Raw genomic sequence first — 511 nt, forward strand, 5'->3', positions numbered from 1 at the left:
TCTCTGTTTGCCTAAAGCCATAGCTGTGCCAAATGTACCAAACTCTCCACGATACTAGAAAAATGATGGTTGGTTTTATTTCAGTGCTCAACTTTGCAAAGTCATATGAATAGGAAGTGTCACAGGAGCGTGTTAAACAATATCAAACACTATTGTATCTTTTTTTTTTTCCTTCTTTAATGGTCTGGTCTGTCAACCATCCAAATATTAATTACTGTGGTGAATGCGAGCCTAGGTCCACATACAAACACAAACATCAGACTTTAAAGCAAAAGAGATGAGGTCAACATAGTGGGGAAAATCCAACCTGTGAATTTTTTTGCTGGGTTAATGCTTCAACAGTGGAATAGGAAAGGCTGTTTAGGAGCATCACGTGAGTTTGGCTGCAGTCCATTCCCCTGGTACTTCCCCATAGTGGAATAAAAGGACCACATATAGTGGTGATGTTCTTCAATTTCTCTAATCCTTTTTTTTTTTTTTTTTTTCTTATGCTTTCTGGCTTTCAACACAC

This window comes from Buceros rhinoceros, unplaced genomic scaffold, assembly GCF_000710305.1.
Source record: "Buceros rhinoceros silvestris isolate BGI_N320 unplaced genomic scaffold, ASM71030v1 scaffold2863, whole genome shotgun sequence".
Taxonomy (NCBI): domain Eukaryota; kingdom Metazoa; phylum Chordata; class Aves; order Bucerotiformes; family Bucerotidae; genus Buceros; species Buceros rhinoceros.